Source organism: Gavialis gangeticus, unplaced genomic scaffold, assembly GCF_001723915.1.
Source record: "Gavialis gangeticus isolate Ggan-Ray unplaced genomic scaffold, GavGan_comp1, whole genome shotgun sequence".
Classification (NCBI taxonomy): domain Eukaryota; kingdom Metazoa; phylum Chordata; order Crocodylia; family Gavialidae; genus Gavialis; species Gavialis gangeticus.
Window position 1 is genome coordinate 12,785,598 of NW_017729017.1, and position 8,304 is coordinate 12,793,901.

General features: G+C 46.5%; 1 protein-coding gene across 1 annotated transcript in view; it reads left to right on the forward strand.

Moving 5' to 3' along the window:
* SNTA1 (syntrophin alpha 1) overlaps positions 1-8,304 on the forward strand; it is a 97,354-nt gene that overhangs the window by 34,080 nt on the left and 54,970 nt on the right. The window lies entirely within an intron of this gene.

An 8,304-nucleotide genomic window follows, 5' to 3' on the forward strand; every position in this document is an offset into this window, starting at 1 on the left:
ACTTACCCAGCCATGCCCTGGCCAGGATGACAATGGCACTGTCACCCCATAATCTGCCCCAGCCCCTGACTAAATGCAGCCTATACCTGCCAATTTTTTTCTTGTGCTGGCTGCTGCACCATTTGCGACTGCACAAGTTCACCCCACAGTTAGACTGATGGCAGCTGGAAGCCCTTAATGAGAATGGCACAGTTACCACGTAATCTTCCCCTGGTTCAATCCAGGAATGAAGAATCACTTGGATGCCTAAAGGGGACACCATGGACTGCTTTTATTTGCCATTCAGCCAGACAGAGCAAATGGCTCCTGCCTTCTCATTGCACTGAGTGCAGCCCATAGCCACCACTTTTTTTTCTTGTGCGGGCTTCCACACCATTCTCAATTGCACAAGGAAGGTCACCTCACAGTCAGACCCATGGCAGCAGGCAAAATGCACTTAGAGTAATTGGCGCCCGCCCACTCATAGCACTGAGTGCAGCCAGCCCATAGCCGCCACACTGCCTTGTGCTGCTGCACCACTCATGATTGCACAGTCTTACTCCACAGTCAGACTCGCACAGTGGCAGCAGGCAGCCAGCTCTTATGTCACCCTCATTATTGTTACCATATTTCCATTTAAAAAAATGTGGTGCCTTGGTCCAGCCCAGTCTGTTGTCCATCACTTTAGGACTAGGGACCCTAGCCATCCTGCTGCTCCTAACTCTCAACCTGGGCACCCCTGGCAGTGCCCCTTACTCCCAACCTGTGGTACTGCCCCCCCCCTCCATGCCACACTGCACTGTTGCCTCTTGGTTTTTCCAGTTTTACAGGTTAAGCAGCCCTCCCTAATGTTGCAAACAACTGTTCATTTGGCAGTGATGGCAACAAAGCCAGGAACAAAGCCTGGGACCCTGGCCTGATGATCTCCTGATAGCCGCCCACATTGAAAGAAAAGAAGACAGAAACCTGTTTTAAACATAATTAACTGTTACTGATTTAAGCATAACTTACATAAGTAACCAACCAACCATTACAGAATTTTCAAGGTAACCATTAGCAAGAAGCAGTACTCTTCAACTTTTTAAACCTCAGGCAATACGCAGCAAGTTTCATTGCAAGACCTTTTTTAAAAGCATGCAGTAACCATAGGCATTGTTTATGCTTAAATCAACAAACAGGTGATGACCAATAATTAGTAATACTCACCTACTATCACTGCACATAGCCAATACTGCTTTTCTGCATTTCCAAGCTGGACTGCCCTTCTCTCCCTTTCTCGTGAATACCTCCTGCCACATTGCCCAGCTGACAGTTGGCCACAGACTCGATGTGCCTGTCTTGCTATCTCCTGCAACAGCACCACACAGGTACTGATGACGGTGACAATCCTATCTGTTCGGGCATTGTTCTCAGGCTTCCTACGTGGTCTGCATTTTTGTGCCAGTGTACCAAGCAGAGCTGAAAACCAAGGAAGGAAGGAATGTGGGGAATTATTCTGTGCTCTGCAAATCAGACGAGCGGATAAGAATCATTCTGGAAAACCCACCAAGAAGTGCTTGCCTACCTGCCAGTCTGCATGCCTAAGTTGTTGGACTTCAAGCCCTGAAAGGCTGCAAAAAGTCCCTAGCAGAGCCTTCATGCTTTGCGTTGCTCTTCACCTTCTTGCAGTCCAGTCCCTCACACCTGTCACTTAGTTGTCAGTTGAATTAACACCCCCCTCCACGTCTCATGTCAGTTGACTGCAGTCCTCCCCCCGCATGTCACAGCCCAGCCTAATCTCAGGTGTCATGTCAGATGTTGGTTCCCCACGGCTTAGCATATCAGTTGTGGAGGATGATGTCCCTGGTTTCTCTTTGGCAGACTCATCAACATTCTGTTCTAGCAAACTGCTACTGTCTTCCTTGCTTGACGCAGCAGGACTCACAGTCAGATTCATGGTCAGTGAGCTCTCAGGAGCAGAGGATGGCCTGGATACCTCTAGTCATCTATTTGCTTGGTGTTTGAGTAGCTCCATTAATGGTTGGAGGTACTGATAATGCTGTATGTTATGCATGGGGGTGCCATTCCAATGAGATCTTGCTACTCCACATTGGAAAGCAGCTCTCATATTCTTGGACTTCACCCTGCATTGGACTGCTGTCTTGTGCCCCTGGTGGGAAAGTCTCCTGGAAACATCCAGGTAGATATGCAAGTTCATAGGCTGTTGCTGATGCCGAACTGGCTTAACATCTCAGGGTCCCCCAGCACCTGCACCAGGGTCTTAGTTTCTTCATAGGACCAAGTTGTCCTAGTCTTATGTGCTCTGGTTGGCTCTCTTCTCCCCCTGGTCTGCTGTCTTCTCTCCTCAGCCTCAGACATCTCAGATCAATAAGGGGCCCCTGGGCCCTCAATTTATATGGCTTTTATTCAGCAGGTCAGGAAAAGTTCACCTCCCCCCCATTTTGGTGCAGAAGGTCTATATAGCAGACATGCTGGCACCATCCTGCCAACTTTGTTTGTTTTGTCCATACTTTTTTTCAAAAAAGGTGCCTACAATCTGTGTAGGTAAAAAAAATGAGCCATGTACTGACAGGTATGCCAAGGAGGGTCACCCGCAGGGTCCCTTTTGGGCCATGGCGCAAAAGAGGGCTACCACAAGGCACCCATGTGCTAAGTCTTCTTCACAGTCTTCTGGTGAAGTAGTGAGTCAAGATAAGAATGAATGAATGAATGAATGAATGAATGAATGAATGAAAATATGTTAGCTATATGGCATGTCCACCCAGGGGAGGACAAGGAGGAATGCCCCCTAAACTGTTAGAGGACGGTTTCAGGTTGGATGTAAGGAAAAACTTGTTTATTGTAAGGGTGACCAGAATCTGGAATAGACTACCCAAAGTGGTTGTGTGGTCCCCAACCTTGGAAGTCCCCAGCTGTGGACATATGTCTTCCTGGGATCATTTGATCTCAGCAGTGTTCCTGCCTTGGGTATTGTGGTTTGAACTGGATGATCTTTCCAGTTCCCTTCCAGCTGTTACTTTCTGTGAATCTAGACAATTTCTAACCCACTATTCATCAACCATGTCAGCTGAACACTGTAAAACAGGCTCTCTCACACATTTTCTGTCATGAATGACAGGGGTCTGCCATGGATGACAGCATCCAGCATGCACACAAGGTTCATACTAGCTGGCTCTGTCAAGTCCAGGCACATCATGATTAGTAAAGGGACATTGGCTCCCACCCCTGCTTCTGTCCATCTGTTACTCTGATAGGGCTGGGGCAGGCTGGGCAAGGAGTGTTGGGGGATGAAAGCAAAGTCAAACATTCCCTGGCTTGCCTCAGACACAGAGTGGTAATGAGACTTCAATCCACAAAAGTGGACAGTGGGTGGGGGTGGCGAGTGAAGAACAGTGGTAAACTTTTCACAAACACCTCTGTCAACTGCTCCTGTTGCTGCAACAGGAGAACAAAGCTCAGCCTGAGTTTGATAAGTGAGGTGCCCCTCGGTCAACTGCAATGCGGGTTGGGGAACAGGCTACCTGACTTCCTCCTGGGATTACTGGTTTAAATGCACCACCGAAGACAGCAGGGGGTGGACTGGTATGTGGCTCCCCCTACTGGAATTTACTGGGAATTGTGCACCAGGCTTAATTTGTTGTAGAGGCTATCATGTGCAAACATTAATACAACGTTTTAAAATAAACCATTTCAAATTTAGTAAACCTGTTTAATGTAATGAGGATTAAGCCCTGTCATGTGTACAGGTACCTCTGTTGACTTTCTGTAGTCAAGGGCCCACTGCTGGGGTCACCACCTGCTCCCTGTTCTGGGGTTCTGTGTATCCTGGTTCTCTGCTGGCTTCCATATTGCCAGGCATAGATATGGAGTTCAGTAGCAGATGCAGGTGCCAGGCATAAACAGTGCACATGGGGCCACTCCCATGGCAACTTGTGTATTTTGATCCAGGCAGAAGAAAGCTATTGGCATTACATGGTATGCTCCTGTTTTCTGGGGTACATTATTCAGGGATTGCTTCTTCCTGAGCACTTGGGGAGGGAGATACGGTGTGTTTCTTACCCCTTTCATCTCAGGTAAATTGGTTGGGTCCCCTTCATCAATGACTGTTACTCTGTCGGGCTGGCCTCAGCAGTGTCTTGCAGTGTGCAGTTTTCATTGGAGCCCTTGTCTGTGTCTCACTATTGGAAGTCAGTGGCAGACTTCATTGATGATTCTTCCATTTAGAATCAGTTTATTATATATTAAACTACATTGTACTTTATAAGTGGCTTTAAATCATTAACATCTTGTATCACAGACAGTTGCCAGTGTCTTTGATAGCATGTTGTCTATGGGCTGATTCTAATAGAATCATCTATTAGAGATCTGTTGCTTGTGCACTTTCTACCCTATTTGCGACAGGCTGTTGAAGGATGTGCCAGACACTGCTGCTCTCTGTTAACATAACAGTGAATAAATACATGGGCTTTTCATTTAAAATGGTGTCCTGCAGCACCCAGAAGTGCCAAGGATCTTAAGGTTCCAGCAAGATTTCTTTGACAGTTCAGCTAATATTTTACACTCAGGTCCCTAGTCCTCAGGGCTGGATTTGACTCTCCTTCCTTGTCCCTTCCAGGACTAAGCATCCTTCATAATCTAACTGTTGTGGAGTGGAGTTTGCCAGAGATGCATGAACAAGAAGAAATTCCAGCTCATGCTCTTGATTCTGCAGAGCTAATTCCTGTGACTTCTTGTTTGTATCCATAGAGCCAATGCCAGAAGATGTGACATGAAATGCATGTGAGGCAGTTGGCATAAGAAGTTTTCCTTCTAGGACAAGGCTGTATGGATTGCGGGAGAACAGTGGACATGACATATCTTGAATTTAGCAAAGCTTCTGACCCTGTCTGTCACAACATTCTCATTAGTAAGCTAAAGATTTGCAGAAGAGATGAATGTACTGTAGGGTGGATACGTAACTGGTTGAATCATCCTGCTGAACAAGTAGTCATCCGTGGCTCAACACGTCGTCAGTAGCTGATGTGCTTGCAGAGCCTCTGGCCATCATCTTTGAAAACTCATGGTGATTGGGGGAGGAGGGGGGTCCTGGACGATTGGAAAAGGGCAAATATAGTACCCATCTTGAATAAAGGGAAAGAGGGAGGATCTAGGGAACTACAGATAAGTCAGCCACACCGTAGTCCCTTGAAAAATCACAGAGCAGGTCCTCAAGGAATACATTTCTAAGCACTTGGAGGAGAAGAAGGGCAAGTCATGCCTGACCAACCTGATTGCCTTCTATGATGAGATGACTGGGTCTTTGGATAAACAGTGGACATGATATACCTTGACTTTAGCAAGGTTTTTGATACAGTTTCCCACAGCATTCTTGCAAGCAAGCTAAGGAAGTATGGGTTGGATGAAAGGTAGATAGGAAGCTGGCTGGATCATCAGGCTTAATGGGTAGTGATTAATGGCTTGAAATCTAGTTGGCAGGTGGTATCAAGTGGAGCTCCTCAGCAGTCAGTTCTGGAGCCGGTTTTGTTCAGTATGTTCATTAACTATCTGGAGGATGGGATGGATTGCACCCTCAGAAAGTTTGTAGATGACACCAAGCTGGGGGCAGTAGTAGATATATATGCTGGAGGGTAGGGCTAGGTTTCAGAGTGACCAAGACAAATTGGAGGATTGGGCCAAAAGGAATTCATGAGGCTCATCAAGGACAAGTGCAAAGTCCTGCACTTAGGATGAAAGAATCCCATGGACCACTGCAGGCTCATGACAGACTGGCTAAGCAGTAGCTCTGCAGAAGAGGACCTGCGGGGTTACAATGGACAGTAAGCTGGATATGAGTCAACAGTGTGCCCTCGTAGCCAAGAAGGCTAACAGCTTACTGGGCTGCATTAGTAGAAGCATTGCCAGCAGATCAAGGGAAGTAATTATTCCCCTCTATTGGCGCTGGTGAGGCCACATCTGGAGTATGTATCCAGCTTGGAGCCCCAACTACAGAAGGGATGTGGACAAGTTGGTGAGTGTCCAGCAGAGGGCAGTGAAAATGGTTAGGGGGCTGGGGCACATGACTTTTGAGATGAGGCTGAGGGAACTGGGTTTACTTAGTTTGCAGAAGAGAAGACTGAGGGAGGATTTGATAGCAGCCTTTAACTACTTTCTCACCATTGGAAAAGGCTACCCAGAGAGGTTGTGGAATCTCTACCCTTGGGCATTTTTAACAACAGACACATGGTTGGGAAAGTTTAGTCAGGGATGATCCTAGCCTGAGCAGGAGATTGGACTGGATCAGGGATTGGCAATGTGTTGGAAAGTGGGTTGCTTTAATAGAGCTTAGCTCTGAACACATGATGCTTCCAACCTGACCGAGACCACTACTGCGAGAGCTAGATGTGGAGCTGAAGTTATTGCTGTCCCACACCCTGTCCTCCACAGTGTTGCCCTCCCTGCTGCCTGAATGAAATCCCTTATTGCCAAAATGCCACAGAAGCTTCCAAGCTGCATGGGCTGAATAATGTTGTTTCAAGGGATGGATGTGGACCGTGGGCCACAGGTTGCCATCCCCTAGACTAGATGACATCTTGAGGTCCCTTCCAGCCTTACTACTATATTCTATGATGATTCTACCATCATTTTTCTCCCCTTGAGATTTTTTGTGGACTTAACACAGTTCTTTGAAAGCCTCATTAATGGAAAGCAGTAACTCGAAAAACATGAGTTACACCCTGGACTTCCTACTGAAAATCTGTGAAGCAGAAAACAGTAAATCTTCAGAAACTTAAGAGTTGGTTCATGGTAAAATGATTCATTCCCTTTAAATATTCATAGGATGCTTCCTTATGTTTCGCTAACATGGGAAAGAGAATGTTTTAAAATTATGTACTGTGTACATAAACAGCTGCCTGTCTAGCCATCCTTTTCAAGTGCTGATGGTGAGTCCTCAGTACATTTAACCTGCCTTCACTAAGAGCTGGTGGTATGGCTGGTTGCACATGCAACTTAAATATTTGTGTATGCAAATACACGTGCAGTTGTGTTTGTGTTCTTGCACATTAAAGTGTTACCTTCAGGTATAGACTCCTCCAGGAGTCCATAGATGGAGGCTATGGCCTTACCGTATTGTTTCCACTTTTTAATTTCTCATCAGTGGGCCTGATTCTAATCTCACTTACACCAATGTAGGTCTCCTGACCTCAGTAAAACCAATCCTGATTTACACCAGCATAAATTCACAGTGAAGTCCTCGGTTGCTTTGGAAGCCATGCCATTCATTGGAGCAGGTTTAAAGATTCTGTTTATGTTTCAAAACGTGAATTTTTTCTTTTGAAACCTGCCAGTTCCCAGGCACTGTGCTGTTGACAGGTACTATCTGTCAAGATTAATGACTAAGGGAGAAATCGGAGAACAGATCAAATGTCTCAGAGCAGGAGCCTGCTATTTATAACAGGAGGCACAGAACATGAGGATCCCAGCTTAGACATTGCCTCATCAAGCACTCTGCTCCACCCTGAGGTAGTGGGACATTTGAGTAACTTGATCTAGCTGCCTCACAGGCTCATTTCCTTTTATAGATCATCCCTTTCTCTGGCAGTGTGTCAGGTCACGCCGGGCATGTTCCAAAAGGCATCACACTTGGCATGCGGGCCTTGCTAGGAACATCAATCACAAAGGGAACACACTTACCCTGATTCACCATGACATGCCGTGACCTCTCCTGATCTTTACCCAGACATATTCCCAGAGGAAAATAACCTGATTAACTATACATCATGACTTTCCTGGCCCAGCTGGGTCTCTATTACAGTAAGAGCTGGAACTTGTAGTTGGGAACCAAGCCCCATGACACCGATGTAATAGAGGCAGTTCCTGCCCGGCAGAGCTGAGAATCCATGCAGGGAATGGGACAAAGCAAACAATGAAACAGTTTTGAGTAGCACCATAAGCACATCTCACTTACACTCTTGCCCACTTGCTTTGCCCTCATCAGTGAGTTTGAGGCATCAGAACAGTAACCAGGGAGGCATTGCAATGGTTCATTGCACTGCATGTTGGTTGTTTTGCATGGCTTTTTCCAATCAAAGAGGACTGTGAGAGGAGCTTCACAAAAAAGGGTGCTGGAGAGGAACATGGAAGGAAAAAGCAGTGAGGCCTGGCATTGCAGAGCAAAGGCAGGGAGGCACCCTTGATTTAGTACTGTCTAATAGCTGGCAAGGAAGGCTAGGCTATAGAGGGCCTTACAAAGCAATGGCTGTGTCTGATGCAACGAAGAAAGGGAGCTGGAGAGGGAGACAAAGAGACAGGGCCATTATAGTAACGTGCCAGGATAATGAGTGTTAG